The sequence below is a fragment of the Lonchura striata genome, chromosome 8 (assembly GCF_050655825.1).
Source record: "Lonchura striata isolate lonStrDom1 chromosome 8, ASM5065582v1, whole genome shotgun sequence".
In the NCBI taxonomy this organism is placed as follows: Eukaryota; Metazoa; Chordata; class Aves; order Passeriformes; family Estrildidae; genus Lonchura; species Lonchura striata.
In genome coordinates this window covers 32,777,875-32,797,513 of record NC_140710.1, presented here as the reverse complement: position 1 = coordinate 32,797,513, position 19,639 = coordinate 32,777,875, and positions in this window count along the sequence as shown.

Genomic DNA, 19,639 nt, shown 5'->3' with positions numbered 1-19,639 from the left:
TTGCTGCACACTCCAAAAACACTGCTCTTTCCATGGTACTATGTAAGCTGCTGTCTGACGCCCGTTCTCTTCTGCCCACTCTTGCCCAGCTGGTTGTTGCAGCGTGCACGTGCCTTCCTGGCATTAAGAGCACAGTGAAAGCAATCGCAAAAGTCCAGCAGCTGCTGACTCCCAAACACAAGGCGCTGTCTACGTTCTTGCTTCTCCACACTTCAACAGAGTCCTTCATTTCTGCAGCTGCCATCGAGTTTTCTGCATCTCGAGCCTTCTGGGACGAGCACCAATTTCCCAGGAGGGGCTGCATCAGGACGAAGTCAAAACCCAGGAAAGTTGTCTCGGAACACCTTCAATAAAGCATGCCAGCAGTGCATTGAAAAGGCAGGGAGCTTTAGCCACCGTCCTCCAGAATTGCCAAGGCTGTGCACACAATGTCGTCTCCCTGCGGCAACGTTCTTCGCCCTCGTACAAGCTACCGCTCTGTCCGGCTCCCGGAGCAGGAGAAGCGGCTGCTTCGCGCACACAGCAGCGGAGCGGCAGCCGTACGCTCCGAAGCGCTGCTTCAGCCGAAAGACGCCGGCCACCGGCGCTTCGCTTCGGACAGCACCGGAGAGCCGTAGTGTACGTCTGCACTAGACTGCATCATAGCGAAAAGCTTTGACAGTGTGTCTCGCAGGGAGATACCTTAGGAGCGCAGCGCACTTATGCCTCCCTTGTCCAGAAACACGGATTTGCTGCACACTCCAAAAACACTGCTCTTTCCATGGTACTATGTAAGCTGCTGTCTGACGCCCGTTCTCTTCTGCCCACTCTTGCCCAGCTGGTTGTTGCAGCGTGCACGTGCCTTCCTGGCATTAAGAGCACAGTGAAAGCAATCGCAAAAGTCCAGCAGCTGCTGACTCCCAAACACAAGGCGCTGGCTATGTTCTTGCTTCTCCACACTTCAACAGAGTCCTTCATTTCTGCAGCTGCCATCGAGTTTTCTGCATCTCGAGCCTTCTGGGACGAGCACCAATTTCCCAGGAGGGGCTGCATCAGGACGAAGTCAAAACCCAGGAAAGTTGTCTCGGAACACCTTCAATAAAGCATGCCAGCAGTGCATTGAAAAGGCAGGGAGCTTTAGCCACCGTCCTCCAGAATTGCCAAGGCTGTGCACACAATGTCGTCTCCTTGCGGCAACGTTCTTCGCCCTCGTACAAGCTACCGCTCTGTCCGGCTCCCGGAGCAGGAGAAGCGGCTGCTTCGCGCACACAACAGCGGAGCGGCAGCCGTACGCTCCGAAGCGCTGCTTCAGCCGAAAGACGCCGGCCACCGGCGCTTCGCTTCGGACAGCACCGGAGAGCCGTAGTGTGCGTCTGCACTAGACTGCATCCTAGCGAAAAGCTTTGGCAGTGTGTCTCGCAGGGAGATAGCTTAGGAGTGCAGCGCACTTATGCCTCCCTTGTCCAGAAACACGATTTTATTGCAAACTCCAAAAACATTGCTCTTTCCAGGGCAATATATAAGCTGTTTTCTGACGGCCGTGATCTTTCGATTACTCTTGCCCAGCTCGTTGTTTTAACGTGCACATGCCGTCCTGGCATTCAGTGCACAGTGAAAGCAATCGCAAAAGTCCAGCAGCTGCTGACTCCCAAACACAAGGCGCTGGCTATGTTCTTGCTTCTCGACAACTCAACGCAGCCCTTCATTTCTGCAGCTGCCATCGAGGTCTCTGCATGTCGGAGACTCAGAGGACGAGCACGAGTTTCCCAGGAGGGGCTGCATCAGGAGGAATTCTAAACTCAGGAAATTTGTCCTGGAACACCTTCCATAAGGATGCTAGAAAGGAATTGAAGAGGCAGGCGAGCGGCCACCACCGTCCTCTAGCAGTCCTTAGGGTGTGCGCAGAAGCCCGGTGCTCTGCGGCTTCGTTCTTCGCCCCCGTACAAGCTACCGCTCTGTCCGGCTCCCGGAGCAGGAGAAGCGGCTGCTTCACGCACACAGCAGCGGAGCGGCAGCCGTACGCTCCGAAGCGCTGCTTCAGCCGAAAGACGCCGGCCACCGGCGCTTGGCTTCGGACAGCACCGGAGAGCCGTAGTGTGCGTCTGCACTAGACTGCATCCTAGCGAAAAGCTTTGGCAGTGTGTCTCGCAGGGAGATAGCTTAGGAGCGCAGCGCACTTATGCCTCCCTTGCCCAGAAACACGATTTTATTGCAAACTCCAAAAACATTGCTCTTTCCAGGGCAATATATAAGCTGTTTTCTGACGGCCGTGATCTTTCGATTACTCTTGCCCAGCTCGTTGTTTCAGCGTGCACGTGCCGTCCTGGCATTCAGTGCACAGTGAAAGCAATCGCAAAAGTCCAGCAGCTGCTGACTCCCAAACACAAGGCGCTGGCTATGTTCTTGCTTCTCCACACTTCAACAGAGTCCTTCATTTCTGCAGCTGCCATCGAGTTTTCTGCATCTCGAGCCTTCTGGGACGAGCACCAATTTCCCAGGAGGGGCTGCATCAGGACGAAGTCAAAACCCAGGAAAGTTGTCTCGGAACACCTTCAATAAAGCATGCCAGCAGTGCATTGAAAAGGCAGGGAGCTTTAGCCACCGTCCTCCAGAATTGCCAAGGCTGTGCACACAATGTCGTCTCCCTGCGGCAACGTTCTTCGCCCTCGTACAAGCTACCGCTCTGTCCGGCTCCCGGAGCAGGAGAAGCGGCTGCTTCGCGCACACAGCAGCGGAGCGGCAGCCGTACGCTCCGAAGCGCTGCTTCAGCCAAAAGACGCCGGCCACCGGCGCTTCGCTTCGGACAGCACCGGAGAGCCGTAGTGTACGTCTGCACTAGACTGCATCATAGCGAAAAGCTTTGACAGTGTGTCTCGCAGGGAGATAGCTTAGGAGCGCAGCGCACTTATGCCTCCCTTGTCCAGAAACACGGATTTGCTGCACACTCCAAAAACACTGCTCTTTCCATGGTACTATGTAAGCTGCTGTCTGACGCCCGTTCTCTTTTGCCCACTCTTGCCCAGCTGGTTGTTGCAGCGTGCACGTGCCTTCCTGGCATTAAGAGCACAGTGAAAGCAATCGCAAAAGTCCAGCAGCTGCTGACTCCCAAACACAAGGCGCTGTCTACGTTCTTGCTTCTCCACACTTCAACAGAGTCCTTCATTTCTGCAGCTGCCATCGAGTTTTCTGCATCTCGAGCCTTCTGGGACGAGCACCAATTTCCCAGGAGGGGCTGCATCAGGACGAAGTCAAAACCCAGGAAAGTTGTCTCGGAACACCTTCAATAAAGCATGCCAGCAGTGCATTGAAAAGGCAGGGAGCTTTAGCCACCGTCCTCTAGCAGTCGCAAGGCTGTGCACACAATGTCGTCTCCCTGCGGCAACGTTCTTCGCCCTCGTACAAGCTACCGCTCTGTCCGGCTCCCGGAGCAGGAGAAGCGGCTGCTTCGCGCACACAACAGCGGAGCGGCAGCCGTACGCTCCGAAGCGCTGCTTCAGCCAAAAGACGCCGGCCACCGGCGCTTCGCTTCGGACAGCACCGGAGAGCCGTAGTGTACGTCTGCACTAGACTGCATCATAGCGAAAAGCTTTGACAGTGTGTCTCGCAGGGAGATAGCTTAGGAGCGCAGCGCACTTATGCCTCCCTTGTCCAGAAACACGGATTTGCTGCACACTCCAAAAACACTGCTCTTTCCATGGTACTATGTAAGCTGCTGTCTGACGCCCGTTCTCTTCTGCCCACTCTTGCCCAGCTGGTTGTTGCAGCGTGCACGTGCCTTCCTGGCATTAAGAGCACAGTGAAAGCAATCGCAAAAGTCCAGCAGCTGCTGACTCCCAAACACAAGGCGCTGTCTACGTTCTTGCTTCTCCACACTTCAACAGAGTCCTTCATTTCTGCAGCTGCCATCGAGTTTTCTGCATCTCGAGCCTTCTGGGACGAGCACCAATTTCCCAGGAGGGGCTGCATCAGGACGAAGTCAAAACCCAGGAAAGTTGTCTCGGAACACCTTCAATAAAGCATGCCAGCAGTGCATTGAAAAGGCAGGGAGCTTTAGCCACCGTCCTCTAGCAGTCGCAAGGCTGTGCACACAATGTCGTCTTCCTGCGGCAACGTTCTTCGCCCTCGTACAATCTACCGCTCTGTCCGGCTCCCGGAGCAGGAGAAGCGGCTGCTTCGCGCACACAACAGCGGAGTGGCAGCCGTACGCTCCGAAGCGCTGCTTCAGCCGAAAGACGCCGGCCACCGGCGCTTGGCTTCGGACAGCTCCGGAGAGCCGTAGTGTGCGTCTGCACTAGACTGCATCCTAGCGAAAAGCTTTGGCAGTGTGTCTCGCAGGGAGATAGCTTAGGAGTGCAGCGCACTTATGCCTCCCTTGTCCAGAAACACGATTTTATTGCAAACTCCAAAAACATTGCTCTTTCCAAGGCAATATATAAGCTGTTTTCTGACGGCCGTGATCTTTCGATTACTCTTGCCCAGCTCGTTGTTTTAACGTGCACATGCCGTCCTGGCATTCAGTGCACAGTGAAAGCAATCGCAAAAGTCCAGCAGCTGCTGACTCCCAAACACAAGGCGCTGTCTACGTTCTTGCTTCTCCACACTTCAACAGAGTCCTTCATTTCTGCAGCTGCCATCGAGTTTTCTGCATCTCGAGCCTTCTGGGACGAGCACCAATTTCCCAGGAGGGGCTGCATCAGGACGAAGTCAAAACCCAGGAAAGTTGTCTCGGAACACCTTCAATAAAGCATGCCAGCAGTGCATTGAAAAGGCAGGGAGCTTTAGCCACCGTCCTCCAGAATTGCCAAGGCTGTGCACACAATGTCGTCTCCCTGCGGCAACGTTCTTCGCCCTCGTACAAGCTACCGCTCTGTCCGGCTCCCGGAGCAGGAGAAGCGGCTGCTTCGCGCACACAGCAGCGGAGCGGCAGCCGTACGCTCCGAAGCGCTGCTTCAGCCGAAAGACGCCGGCCACCGGCGCTTCGCTTCGGACAGCACCGGAGAGCCGTAGTGTACGTCTGCACTAGACTGCATCATAGCGAAAAGCTTTGACAGTGTGTCTCGCAGGGAGATAGCTTAGGAGCGCAGCGCACTTATGCCTCCCTTGTCCAGAAACACGGATTTGCTGCACACTCCAAAAACACTGCTCTTTCCATGGTACTATGTAAGCTGCTGTCTGACGCCCGTTCTCTTTTGCCCACTCTTGCCCAGCTGGTTGTTGCAGCGTGCACGTGCCTTCCTGGCATTAAGAGCACAGTGAAAGCAATCGCAAAAGTCCAGCAGCTGCTGACTCCCAAACACAAGGCGCTGTCTACGTTCTTGCTTCTCCACACTTCAACAGAGTCCTTCATTTCTGCAGCTGCCATCGAGTTTTCTGCATCTCGAGCCTTCTGGGACGAGCACCAATTTCCCAGGAGGGGCTGCATCAGGACGAAGTCAAAACCCAGGAAAGTTGTCTCGGAACACCTTCAATAAAGCATGCCAGCAGTGCATTGAAAAGGCAGGGAGCTTTAGCCACCGTCCTCCAGAATTGCCAAGGCTGTGCACACAATGTCGTCTCCTTGCGGCAACGTTCTTCGCCCTCGTACAAGCTACCGCTCTGTCCGGCTCCCGGAGCAGGAGAAGCGGCTGCTTCGCGCACACAACAGCGGAGCGGCAGCCGTACGCTCCGAAGCGCTGCTTCAGCCGAAAGACGCCGGCCACCGGCGCTTCGCTTCGGACAGCACCGGAGAGCCGTAGTGTGCGTCTGCACTAGACTGCATCCTAGCGAAAAGCTTTGGCAGTGTGTCTCGCAGGGAGATAGCTTAGGAGTGCAGCGCACTTATGCCTCCCTTGTCCAGAAACACGATTTTATTGCAAACTCCAAAAACATTGCTCTTTCCAGGGCAATATATAAGCTGTTTTCTGACGGCCGTGATCTTTCGATTACTCTTGCCCAGCTCGTTGTTTTAACGTGCACATGCCGTCCTGGCATTCAGTGCACAGTGAAAGCAATCGCAAAAGTCCAGCAGCTGCTGACTCCCAAACACAAGGCGCTGGCTATGTTCTTGCTTCTCGACAACTCAACGCAGCCCTTCATTTCTGCAGCTGCCATCGAGGTCTCTGCATGTCGGAGACTCAGAGGACGAGCACGAGTTTCCCAGGAGGGGCTGCATCAGGAGGAATTCTAAACTCAGGGAATTTGTCCTGGAACACCTTCCATAAGGATGCTAGAAAGGAATTGAAGAGGCAGGCGAGCGGCCACCACCGTCCTCTAGCAGTCCTTAGGGTGTGCGCAGAAGCCCGGTGCTCTGCGGCTTCGTTCTTCGCCCCCGTACAAGCTACCGCTCTGTCCGGCTCCCGGAGCAGGAGAAGCGGCTGCTTCACGCACACAGCAGCGGAGCGGCAGCCGTACGCTCCGAAGCGCTGCTTCAGCCGAAAGACGCCGGCCACCGGCGCTTGGCTTCGGACAGCACCGGAGAGCCGTAGTGTGCGTCTGCACTAGACTGCATCCTAGCGAAGAGCTTTGGCAGTGTGTCTCGCAGGGAGATAGCTTAGGAGCGCAGCGCACTTATGCCTCCCTTGCCCAGAAACACGATTTTATTGCAAACTCCAAAAACATTGCTCTTTCCAGGGCAATATATAAGCTGTTTTCTGACGGCCGTGATCTTTCGATTACTCTTGCCCAGCTCGTTGTTTCAGCGTGCACGTGCCGTCCTGGCATTCAGTGCACAGTGAAAGCAATCGCAAAAGTCCAGCAGCTGCTGACTCCCAAACACAAGGCGCTGTCTACGTTCTTGCTTCTCCACACTTCAACAGAGTCCTTCATTTCTGCAGCTGCCATCGAGTTTTCTGCATCTCGAGCCTTCTGGGACGAGCACCAATTTCCCAGGAGGGGCTGCATCAGGACGAAGTCAAAACCCAGGAAAGTTGTCTCGGAACACCTTCAATAAAGCATGCCAGCAGTGCATTGAAAAGGCAGGGAGCTTTAGCCACCGTCCTCCAGAATTGCCAAGGCTGTGCACACAATGTCGTCTCCCTGCGGCAACGTTCTTCGCCCTCGTACAAGCTACCGCTCTGTCCGGCTCCCGGAGCAGGAGAAGCGGCTGCTTCGCGCACACAGCAGCGGAGCGGCAGCCGTACGCTCCGAAGCGCTGCTTCAGCCGAAAGACGCCGGCCACCGGCGCTTCGCTTCGGACAGCACCGGAGAGCCGTAGTGTACGTCTGCACTAGACTGCATCATAGCGAAAAGCTTTGACAGTGTGTCTCGCAGGGAGATAGCTTAGGAGCGCAGCGCACTTATGCCTCCCTTGTCCAGAAACACGGATTTGCTGCACACTCCAAAAACACTGCTCTTTCCATGGTACTATGTAAGCTGCTGTCTGACGCCCGTTCTCTTCTGCCCACTCTTGCCCAGCTGGTTGTTGCAGCGTGCACGTGCCTTCCTGGCATTAAGAGCACAGTGAAAGCAATCGCAAAAGTCCAGCAGCTGCTGACTCCCAAACACAAGGCGCTGTCTACGTTCTTGCTTCTCCACACTTCAACAGAGTCCTTCATTTCTGCAGCTGCCATCGAGTTTTCTGCATCTCGAGCCTTCTGGGACGAGCACCAATTTCCCAGGAGGGGCTGCATCAGGACGAAGTCAAAACCCAGGAAAGTTGTCTCGGAACACCTTCAATAAAGCATGCCAGCAGTGCATTGAAAAGGCAGGGAGCTTTAGCCACCGTCCTCCAGAATTGCCAAGGCTGTGCACACAATGTCGTCTCCCTGCGGCAACGTTCTTCGCCCTCGTACAAGCTACCGCTCTGTCCGGCTCCCGGAGCAGGAGAAGCGGCTGCTTCGCGCACACAGCAGCGGAGCGGCAGCCGTACGCTCCGAAGCGCTGCTTCAGCCGAAAGACGCCGGCCACCGGCGCTTCGCTTCGGACAGCACCGGAGAGCCGTAGTGTACGTCTGCACTAGACTGCATCATAGCGAAAAGCTTTGACAGTGTGTCTCGCAGGGAGATAGCTTAGGAGCGCAGCGCACTTATGCCTCCCTTGCCCAGAAACACGGATTTGCTGCACACTCCAAAAACACTGCTCTTTCCATGGTACTATGTAAGCTGCCTTCTGACGCCCGTTCTCTTCTGCCCACTCTTGCCCAGCTGGTTGTTGCAGCGTGCACGTGCCTTCCTGGCATTAAGAGCACAGTGAAAGCAATCGCAAAAGTCCAGCAGCTGCTGACTCCCAAACACAAGGCGCTGTCTACGTTCTTGCTTCTCCACACTTCAACAGAGTCCTTCATTTCTGCAGCTGCCATCGAGTTTTCTGCATCTCGAGCCTTCTGGGACGAGCACCAATTTCCCAGGAGGGGCTGCATCAGGACGAAGTCAAAACCCAGGAAAGTTGTCTCGGAACACCTTCAATAAAGCATGCCAGCAGTGCATTGAAAAGGCAGGGAGCTTTAGCCACCGTCCTCCAGAATTGCCAAGGCTGTGCACACAATGTCGTCTCCCTGCGGCAACGTTCTTCGCCCTCGTACAAGCTACCGCTCTGTCCGGCTCCCGGAGCAGGAGAAGCGGCTGCTTCGCGCACACAGCAGCGGAGCGGCAGCCGTACGCTCCGAAGCGCTGCTTCAGCCGAAAGACGCCGGCCACCGGCGCTTCGCTTCGGACAGCACCGGAGAGCCGTAGTGTACGTCTGCACTAGACTGCATCATAGCGAAAAGCTTTGACAGTGTGTCTCGCAGGGAGATAGCTTAGGAGCGCAGCGCACTTATGCCTCCCTTGTCCAGAAACACGGATTTGCTGCACACTCCAAAAACACTGCTCTTTCCATGGTACTATGTAAGCTGCTGTCTGACGCCCGTTCTCTTCTGCCCACTCTTGCCCAGCTGGTTGTTGCAGCGTGCACGTGCCTTCCTGGCATTAAGAGCACAGTGAAAGCAATCGCAAAAGTCCAGCAGCTGCTGACTCCCAAACACAAGGCGCTGTCTACGTTCTTGCTTCTCCACACTTCAACAGAGTCCTTCATTTCTGCAGCTGCCATCGAGTTTTCTGCATCTCGAGCCTTCTGGGACGAGCACCAATTTCCCAGGAGGGGCTGCATCAGGACGAAGTCAAAACCCAGGAAAGTTGTCTCGGAACACCTTCAATAAAGCATGCCAGCAGTGCATTGAAAAGGCAGGGAGCTTTAGCCACCGTCCTCTAGCAGTCGCAAGGCTGTGCACACAATGTCGTCTTCCTGCGGCAACGTTCTTCGCCCTCGTACAATCTACCGCTCTGTCCGGCTCCCGGAGCAGGAGAAGCGGCTGCTTCGCGCACACAACAGCGGAGTGGCAGCCGTACGCTCCGAAGCGCTGCTTCAGCCGAAAGACGCCGGCCACCGGCGCTTGGCTTCGGACAGCTCCGGAGAGCCGTAGTGTGCGTCTGCACTAGACTGCATCCTAGCGAAAAGCTTTGGCAGTGTGTCTCGCAGGGAGATAGCTTAGGAGTGCAGCGCACTTATGCCTCCCTTGTCCAGAAACACGATTTTATTGCAAACTCCAAAAACATTGCTCTTTCCAAGGCAATATATAAGCTGTTTTCTGACGGCCGTGATCTTTCGATTACTCTTGCCCAGCTCGTTGTTTTAACGTGCACATGCCGTCCTGGCATTCAGTGCACAGTGAAAGCAATCGCAAAAGTCCAGCAGCTGCTGACTCCCAAACACAAGGCGCTGGCTATGTTCTTGCTTCTCGACAACTCAACGCAGCCCTTCATTTCTGCAGCTGCCATCGAGGTCTCTGCATGTCGGAGACTCAGAGGACGAGCACGAGTTTCCCAGGAGGGGCTGCATCAGGAGGAATTCTAAACTCAGGGAATTTGTCCTGGAACACCTTCCATAAGGATGCTAGAAAGGAATTGAAGAGGCAGGCGAGCGGCCACCACCGTCCTCTAGCAGTCCTTAGGGTGTGCGCAGAAGCCCGGTGCTCTGCGGCTTCGTTCTTCGCCCCCGTACAAGCTACCGCTCTGTCCGGCTCCCGGAGCAGGAGAAGCGGCTGCTTCACGCACACAACAGCGGAGCGGCAGCCGTACGCTCCGAAGCGCTGCTTCAGCCGAAAGACGCCGGCCACCGGCGCTTGGCTTCGGACAGCACCGGAGAGCCGTAGTGTGCGTCTGCACTAGACTGCATCCTAGCGAAAAGCTTTGGCAGTGTGTCTCGCAGGGAGATAGCTTAGGAGCGCAGCGCACTTATGCCTCCCTTGCCCAGAAACACGATTTTATTGCAAACTCCAAAAACATTGCTCTTTCCAGGGCAATATATAAGCTCTTTTCTGACGGCCGTGATCTTTCGATTACTCTTGCCCAGCTCGTTGTTTCAGCGTGCACGTGCCGTCCTGGCATTCAGTGCACAGTGAAAGCAATCGCAAAAGTCCAGCAGCTGCTGACTCCCAAACACAAGGCGCTGTCTACGTTCTTGCTTCTCCACACTTCAACAGAGTCCTTCATTTCTGCAGCTGCCATCGAGTTTTCTGCATCTCGAGCCTTCTGGGACGAGCACCAATTTCCCAGGAGGGGCTGCATCAGGACGAAGTCAAAACCCAGGAAAGTTGTCTCGGAACACCTTCAATAAAGCATGCCAGCAGTGCATTGAAAAGGCAGGGAGCTTTAGCCACCGTCCTCCAGAATTGCCAAGGCTGTGCACACAATGTCGTCTCCCTGCGGCAACGTTCTTCGCCCTCGTACAAGCTACCGCTCTGTCCGGCTCCCGGAGCAGGAGAAGCGGCTGCTTCGCGCACACAGCAGCGGAGCGGCAGCCGTACGCTCCGAAGCGCTGCTTCAGCCGAAAGACGCCGGCCACCGGCGCTTCGCTTCGGACAGCACCGGAGAGCCGTAGTGTACGTCTGCACTAGACTGCATCATAGCGAAAAGCTTTGACAGTGTGTCTCGCAGGGAGATAGCTTAGGAGCGCAGCGCACTTATGCCTCCCTTGTCCAGAAACACGGATTTGCTGCACACTCCAAAAACACTGCTCTTTCCATGGTACTATGTAAGCTGCTGTCTGACGCCCGTTCTCTTCTGCCCACTCTTGCCCAGCTGGTTGTTGCAGCGTGCACGTGCCTTCCTGGCATTAAGAGCATAGTGAAAGCAATCGCAAAAGTCCAGCAGCTGCTGACTCCCAAACACAAGGCGCTGTCTACGTTCTTGCTTCTCCACACTTCAACAGAGTCCTTCATTTCTGCAGCTGCCATCGAGTTTTCTGCATCTCGAGCCTTCTGGGACGAGCACCAATTTCCCAGGAGGGGCTGCATCAGGACGAAGTCAAAACCCAGGAAAGTTGTCTCGGAACACCTTCAATAAAGCATGCCAGCAGTGCATTGAAAAGGCAGGGAGCTTTAGCCACCGTCCTCTAGCAGTCGCAAGGCTGTGCACACAATGTCGTCTTCCTGCGGCAACGTTCTTCGCCCTCGTACAATCTACCGCTCTGTCCGGCTCCCGGAGCAGGAGAAGCGGCTGCTTCGCGCACACAACAGCGGAGTGGCAGCCGTACACTCCGAAGCGCTGCTTCAGCCGAAAGACGCCGGCCACCGGCGCTTGGCTTCGGACAGCTCCGGAGAGCCGTAGTGTGCGTCTGCACTAGACTGCATCCTAGCGAAAAGCTTTGGCAGTGTGTCTCGCAGGGAGATAGCTTAGGAGTGCAGCGCACTTATGCCTCCCTTGTCCAGAAACACGATTTTATTGCAAACTCCAAAAACATTGCTCTTTCCAGGGCAATATATAAGCTGTTTTCTGACGGCCGTGATCTTTCGATTACTCTTGCCCAGCTCGTTGTTTTAACGTGCACATGCCGTCCTGGCATTCAGTGCACAGTGAAAGCAATCGCAAAAGTCCAGCAGCTGCTGACTCCCAAACACAAGGCGCTGGCTATGTTCTTGCTTCTCGACAACTCAACGCAGCCCTTCATTTCTGCAGCTGCCATCGAGGTCTCTGCATGTCGGAGACTCAGAGGACGAGCACGAGTTTCCCAGGAGGGGCTGCATCAGGAGGAATTCTAAACTCAGGGAATTTGTCCTGGAACACCTTCCATAAGGATGCTAGAAAGGAATTGAAGAGGCAGGCGAGCGGCCACCACCGTCCTCTAGCAGTCCTTAGGGTGTGCGCAGAAGCCCGGTGCTCTGCGGCTTCGTTCTTCGCCCCCGTACAAGCTACCGCTCTGTCCGGCTCCCGGAGCAGGAGAAGCGGCTGCTTCACGCACACAGCAGCGGAGCGGCAGCCGTACGCTCCGAAGCGCTGCTTCAGCCGAAAGACGCCGGCCACCGGCGCTTGGCTTCGGACAGCACCGGAGAGCCGTAGTGTGCGTCTGCACTAGACTGCATCCTAGCGAAAAGCTTTGGCAGTGTGTCTCGCAGGGAGATAGCTTAGGAGCGCAGCGCACTTATGCCTCCCTTGCCCAGAAACACGATTTTATTGCAAACTCCAAAAACATTGCTCTTTCCAGGGCAATATATAAGCTGTTTTCTGACGGCCGTGATCTTTCGATTACTCTTGCCCAGCTCGTTGTTTCAGCGTGCACGTGCCGTCCTGGCATTCAGTGCACAGTGAAAGCAATCGCAAAAGTCCAGCAGCTGCTGACTCCCAAACACAAGGCGCTGTCTACGTTCTTGCTTCTCCACACTTCAACAGAGTCCTTCATTTCTGCAGCTGCCATCGAGTTTTCTGCATCTCGAGCCTTCTGGGACGAGCACCAATTTCCCAGGAGGGGCTGCATCAGGACGAAGTCAAAACCCAGGAAAGTTGTCTCGGAACACCTTCAATAAAGCATGCCAGCAGTGCATTGAAAAGGCAGGGAGCTTTAGCCACCGTCCTCCAGAATTGCCAAGGCTGTGCACACAATGTCGTCTCCCTGCGGCAACGTTCTTCGCCCTCGTACAAGCTACCGCTCTGTCCGGCTCCCGGAGCAGGAGAAGCGGCTGCTTCGCGCACACAGCAGCGGAGCGGCAGCCGTACGCTCCGAAGCGCTGCTTCAGCCGAAAGACGCCGGCCACCGGCGCTTCGCTTCGGACAGCACCGGAGAGCCGTAGTGTACGTCTGCACTAGACTGCATCATAGCGAAAAGCTTTGACAGTGTGTCTCGCAGGGAGATAGCTTAGGAGCGCAGCGCACTTATGCCTCCCTTGTCCAGAAACACGGATTTGCTGCACACTCCAAAAACACTGCTCTTTCCATGGTACTATGTAAGCTGCTGTCTGACGCCCGTTCTCTTCTGCCCACTCTTGCCCAGCTGGTTGTTGCAGCGTGCACGTGCCTTCCTGGCATTAAGAGCACAGTGAAAGCAATCGCAAAAGTCCAGCAGCTGCTGACTCCCAAACACAAGGCGCTGTCTACGTTCTTGCTTCTCCACACTTCAACAGAGTCCTTCATTTCTGCAGCTGCCATCGAGTTTTCTGCATCTCGAGCCTTCTGGGACGAGCACCAATTTCCCAGGAGGGGCTGCATCAGGACGAAGTCAAAACCCAGGAAAGTTGTCTCGGAACACCTTCAATAAAGCATGCCAGCAGTGCATTGAAAAGGCAGGGAGCTTTAGCCACCGTCCTCCAGAATTGCCAAGGCTGTGCACACAATGTCGTCTCCCTGCGGCAACGTTCTTCGCCCTCGTACAAGCTACCGCTCTGTCCGGCTCCCGGAGCAGGAGAAGCGGCTGCTTCGCGCACACAGCAGCGGAGCGGCAGCCGTACGCTCCGAAGCGCTGCTTCAGCCGAAAGACGCCGGCCACCGGCGCTTCGCTTCGGACAGCACCGGAGAGCCGTAGTGTACGTCTGCACTAGACTGCATCATAGCGAAAAGCTTTGACAGTGTGTCTCGCAGGGAGATACCTTAGGAGCGCAGCGCACTTATGCCTCCCTTGTCCAGAAACACGGATTTGCTGCACACTCCAAAAACACTGCTCTTTCCATGGTACTATGTAAGCTGCTGTCTGACGCCCGTTCTCTTCTGCCCACTCTTGCCCAGCTGGTTGTTGCAGCGTGCACGTGCCTTCCTGGCATTAAGAGCACAGTGAAAGCAATCGCAAAAGTCCAGCAGCTGCTGACTCCCAAACACAAGGCGCTGGCTATGTTCTTGCTTCTCCACACTTCAACAGAGTCCTTCATTTCTGCAGCTGCCATCGAGTTTTCTGCATCTCGAGCCTTCTGGGACGAGCACCAATTTCCCAGGAGGGGCTGCATCAGGACGAAGTCAAAACCCAGGAAAGTTGTCTCGGAACACCTTCAATAAAGCATGCCAGCAGTGCATTGAAAAGGCAGGGAGCTTTAGCCACCGTCCTCCAGAATTGCCAAGGCTGTGCACACAATGTCGTCTCCTTGCGGCAACGTTCTTCGCCCTCGTACAAGCTACCGCTCTGTCCGGCTCCCGGAGCAGGAGAAGCGGCTGCTTCGCGCACACAACAGCGGAGCGGCAGCCGTACGCTCCGAAGCGCTGCTTCAGCCGAAAGACGCCGGCCACCGGCGCTTCGCTTCGGACAGCACCGGAGAGCCGTAGTGTGCGTCTGCACTAGACTGCATCCTAGCGAAAAGCTTTGGCAGTGTGTCTCGCAGGGAGATAGCTTAGGAGTGCAGCGCACTTATGCCTCCCTTGTCCAGAAACACGATTTTATTGCAAACTCCAAAAACATTGCTCTTTCCAGGGCAATATATAAGCTGTTTTCTGACGGCCGTGATCTTTCGATTACTCTTGCCCAGCTCGTTGTTTTAACGTGCACATGCCGTCCTGGCATTCAGTGCACAGTGAAAGCAATCGCAAAAGTCCAGCAGCTGCTGACTCCCAAACACAAGGCGCTGGCTATGTTCTTGCTTCTCGACAACTCAACGCAGCCCTTCATTTCTGCAGCTGCCATCGAGGTCTCTGCATGTCGGAGACTCAGAGGACGAGCACGAGTTTCCCAGGAGGGGCTGCATCAGGAGGAATTCTAAACTCAGGAAATTTGTCCTGGAACACCTTCCATAAGGATGCTAGAAAGGAATTGAAGAGGCAGGCGAGCGGCCACCACCGTCCTCTAGCAGTCCTTAGGGTGTGCGCAGAAGCCCGGTGCTCTGCGGCTTCGTTCTTCGCCCCCGTACAAGCTACCGCTCTGTCCGGCTCCCGGAGCAGGAGAAGCGGCTGCTTCACGCACACAGCAGCGGAGCGGCAGCCGTACGCTCCGAAGCGCTGCTTCAGCCGAAAGACGCCGGCCACCGGCGCTTGGCTTCGGACAGCACCGGAGAGCCGTAGTGTGCGTCTGCACTAGACTGCATCCTAGCGAAAAGCTTTGGCAGTGTGTCTCGCAGGGAGATAGCTTAGGAGCGCAGCGCACTTATGCCTCCCTTGCCCAGAAACACGATTTTATTGCAAACTCCAAAAACATTGCTCTTTCCAGGGCAATATATAAGCTGTTTTCTGACGGCCGTGATCTTTCGATTACTCTTGCCCAGCTCGTTGTTTCAGCGTGCACGTGCCGTCCTGGCATTCAGTGCACAGTGAAAGCAATCGCAAAAGTCCAGCAGCTGCTGACTCCCAAACACAAGGCGCTGGCTATGTTCTTGCTTCTCCACACTTCAACAGAGTCCTTCATTTCTGCAGCTGCCATCGAGTTTTCTGCATCTCGAGCCTTCTGGGACGAGCACCAATTTCCCAGGAGGGGCTGCATCAGGACGAAGTCAAAACCCAGGAAAGTTGTCTCGGAACACCTTCAATAAAGCATGCCAGCAGTGCATTGAAAAGGCAGGGAGCTTTAGCCACCGTCCTCCAGAATTGCCAAGGCTGTGCACACAATGTCGTCTCCCTGCGGCAACGTTCTTCGCCCTCGTACAAGCTACCGCTCTGTCCGGCTCCCGGAGCAGGAGAAGCGGCTGCTTCGCGCACACAGCAGCGGAGCGGCAGCCGTACGCTCCGAAGCGCTGCTTCAGCCAAAAGACGCCGGCCACCGGCGCTTCGCTTCGGACAGCACCGGAGAGCCGTAGTGTACGTCTGCACTAGACTGCATCATAGCGAAAAGCTTTGACAGTGTGTCTCGCAGGGAGATAGCTTAGGAGCGCAGCGCACTTATGCCTCCCTTGTCCAGAAACACGGATTTGCTGCACACTCCAAAAACACTGCTCTTTCCATGGTACTATGTAAGCTGCTGTCTGACGCCCGTTCTCTTTTGCCCACTCTTGCCCAGCTGGTTGTTGCAGCGTGCACGTGCCTTCCTGGCATTAAGAGCACAGTGAAAGCAATCGCAAAAGTCCAGCAGCTGCTGACTCCCAAACACAAGGCGCTGTCTACGTTCTTGCTTCTCCACACTTCAACAGAGTCCTTCATTTCTGCAGCTGCCATCGAGTTTTCTGCATCTCGAGCCTTCTGGGACGAGCACCAATTTCCCAGGAGGGGCTGCATCAGGACGAAGTCAAAACCCAGGAAAGTTGTCTCGGAACACCTTCAATAAAGCATGCCAGCAGTGCATTGAAAAGGCAGGGAGCTTTAGCCACCGTCCTCTAGCAGTCGCAAGGCTGTGCACACAATGTCGTCTCCCTGCGGCAACGTTCTTCGCCCTCGTACAAGCTACCGCTCTGTCCGGCTCCCGGAGCAGGAGAAGCGGCTGCTTCGCGCACACAACAGCGGAGCGGCAGCCGTACGCTCCGAAGCGCTGCTTCAGCCAAAAGACGCCGGCCACCGGCGCTTCGCTTCGGACAGCACCGGAGAGCCGTAGTGTACGTCTGCACTAGACTGCATCATAGCGAAAAGCTTTGACAGTGTGTCTCGCAGGGAGATAGCTTAGGAGCGCAGCGCACTTATGCCTCCCTTGTCCAGAAACACGGATTTGCTGCACACTCCAAAAACACTGCTCTTTCCATGGTACTATGTAAGCTGCTGTCTGACGCCCGTTCTCTTCTGCCCACTCTTGCCCAGCTGGTTGTTGCAGCGTGCACGTGCCTTCCTGGCATTAAGAGCACAGTGAAAGCAATCGCAAAAGTCCAGCAGCTGCTGACTCCCAAACACAAGGCGCTGTCTACGTTCTTGCTTCTCCACACTTCAACAGAGTCCTTCATTTCTGCAGCTGCCATCGAGTTTTCTGCATCTCGAGCCTTCTGGGACGAGCACCAATTTCCCAGGAGGGGCTGCATCAGGACGAAGTCAAAACCCAGGAAAGTTGTCTCGGAACACCTTCAATAAAGCATGCCAGCAGTGCATTGAAAAGGCAGGGAGCTTTAGCCACCGTCCTCTAGCAGTCGCAAGGCTGTGCACACAATGTCGTCTTCCTGCGGCAACGTTCTTCGCCCTCGTACAATCTACCGCTCTGTCCGGCTCCCGGAGCAGGAGAAGCGGCTGCTTCGCGCACACAACAGCGGAGTGGCAGCCGTACGCTCCGAAGCGCTGCTTCAGCCGAAAGACGCCGGCCACCGGCGCTTGGCTTCGGACAGCTCCGGAGAGCCGTAGTGTGCGTCTGCACTAGACTGCATCCTAGCGAAAAGCTTTGGCAGTGTGTCTCGCAGGGAGATAGCTTAGGAGTGCAGCGCACTTATGCCTCCCTTGTCCAGAAACACGATTTTATTGCAAACTCCAAAAACATTGCTCTTTCCAAGGCAATATATAAGCTGTTTTCTGACGGCCGTGATCTTTCGATTACTCTTGCCCAGCTCGTTGTTTTAACGTGCACATGCCGTCCTGGCATTCAGTGCACAGTGAAAGCAATCGCAAAAGTCCAGCAGCTGCTGACTCCCAAACACAAGGCGCTGTCTACGTTCTTGCTTCTCCACACTTCAACAGAGTCCTTCATTTCTGCAGCTGCCATCGAGTTTTCTGCATCTCGAGCCTTCTGGGACGAGCACCAATTTCCCAGGAGGGGCTGCATCAGGACGAAGTCAAAACCCAGGAAAGTTGTCTCGGAACACCTTCAATAAAGCATGCCAGCAGTGCATTGAAAAGGCAGGGAGCTTTAGCCACCGTCCTCCAGAATTGCCAAGGCTGTGCACACAATGTCGTCTCCTTGCGGCAACGTTCTTCGCCCTCGTACAAGCTACCGCTCTGTCCGGCTCCCGGAGCAGGAGAAGCGGCTGCTTCGTGCACACAACAGCGGAGCGGCAGCCGTACGCTCCGAAGCGCTGCTTCAGCCGAAAGACGCCGGCCACCGGCGCTTCGCTTCGGACAGCACCGGAGAGCCGTAGTGTGCGTCTGCACTAGACTGCATCCTAGCGAAAAGCTTTGGCAGTGTGTCTCGCAGGGAGATAGCTTAGGAGTGCAGCGCACTTATGCCTCCCTTGTCCAGAAACACGATTTTATTGCAAACTCCAAAAACATTGCTCTTTCCAGGGCAATATATAAGCTGTTTTCTGACGGCCGTGATCTTTCGATTACTCTTGCCCAGCTCGTTGTTTTAACGTGCACATGCCGTCCTGGCATTCAGTGCACAGTGAAAGCAATCGCAAAAGTCCAGCAGCTGCTGACTCCCAAACACAAGGCGCTGGCTATGTTCTTGCTTCTCGACAACTCAACGCAGCCCTTCATTTCTGCAGCTGCCATCGAGGTCTCTGCATGTCGGAGACTCAGAGGACGAGCACGAGTTTCCCAGGAGGGGCTGCATCAGGAGGAATTCTAAACTCAGGGAATTTGTCCTGGAACACCTTCCATAAGGATGCTAGAAAGGAATTGAAGAGGCAGGCGAGCGGCCACCACCGTCCTCTAGCAGTCCTTAGGGTGTGCGCAGAAGCCCGGTGCTCTGCGGCTTCGTTCTTCGCCCCCGTACAAGCTACCGCTCTGTCCGGCTCCCGGAGCAGGAGAAGCGGCTGCTTCACGCACACAGCAGCGGAGCGGCAGCCGTACGCTCCGAAGCGCTGCTTCAGCCGAAAGACGCCGGCCACCGGCGCTTGGCTTCGGACAGCACCGGAGAGCCGTAGTGTGCGTCTGCACTAGACTGCATCCTAGCGAAGAGCTTTGGCAGTGTGTCTCGCAGGGAGATAGCTTAGGAGCGCAGCGCACTTATGCCTCCCTTGCCCAGAAACACGATTTTATTGCAAACTCCAAAAACATTGCTCTTTCCAGGGCAATATATAAGCTGTTTTCTGACGGCCGTGATCTTTCGATTACTCTTGCCCAGCTCGTTGTTTCAGCGTGCACGTGCCGTCCTGGCATTCAGTGCACAGTGAAAGCAATCGCAAAAGTCCAGCAGCTGCTGACTCCCAAACACAAGGCGCTGTCTACGTTCTTGCTTCTCCACACTTCAACAGAGTCCTTCATTTCTGCAGCTGCCATCGAGTTTTCTGCATCTCGAGCCTTCTGGGACGAGCACCAATTTCCCAGGAGGGGCTGCATCAGGACGAAGTCAAAACCCAGGAAAGTTGTCTCGGAACACCTTCAATAAAGCATGCCAGCAGTGCATTGAAAAGGCAGGGAGCTTTAGCCACCGTCCTCCAGAATTGCCAAGGCTGTGCACACAATGTCGTCTCCCTGCGGCAACGTTCTTCGCCCTCGTACAAGCTACCGCTCTGTCCGGCTCCCGGAGCAGGAGAAGCGGCTGCTTCGCGCACACAGCAGCGGAGCGGCAGCCGTACGCTCCGAAGCGCTGCTTCAGCCGAAAGACGCCGGCCACCGGCGCTTCGCTTCGGACAGCACCGGAGAGCCGTAGTGTACGTCTGCACTAGACTGCATCATAGCGAAAAGCTTTGACAGTGTGTCTCGCAGGGAGATAGCTTAGGAGCGCAGCGCACTTATGC